Genomic DNA, 362 nt, shown 5'->3' with positions numbered 1-362 from the left:
ACATTATGTCAAAATACACATTTCTATGGTGATAAATGAGCCATTTTTAATTTAATTTAATCTAATTTCATTCAATTCTACTTTTAATCCAATTCAAATTCTGCTTCAAGCAGGGTGTGGCCAATTCAAATTCAAGATTCAGATTTGATCCCAACCCTGGTTTGTACACTCTTAGAAAAAAGGGTTCTACGGCTGTCCCCTTAGGCAAACCCTTTTTGTTTCCAAGGAGAACCCTTTCGGGGTTCTACGTGAACTCTCTATAGAAAGGGTCCTACATGGAAGCCAAAAGGGTTTTCTACCTGGAACCAAAATGGTTCTACCCGGAACCAAAAAGGGTTCTTCAAAGGGTTCTCCCATGGGGA

Source organism: Oncorhynchus nerka, unplaced genomic scaffold (genome assembly GCF_034236695.1).
Source record: "Oncorhynchus nerka isolate Pitt River unplaced genomic scaffold, Oner_Uvic_2.0 unplaced_scaffold_1328, whole genome shotgun sequence".
NCBI classification, from domain to species: Eukaryota; Metazoa; Chordata; class Actinopteri; order Salmoniformes; family Salmonidae; genus Oncorhynchus; species Oncorhynchus nerka.
The sequence above is the reverse complement of the archived record's forward strand: the minus strand, read 5'-3'. Positions refer to the sequence as shown.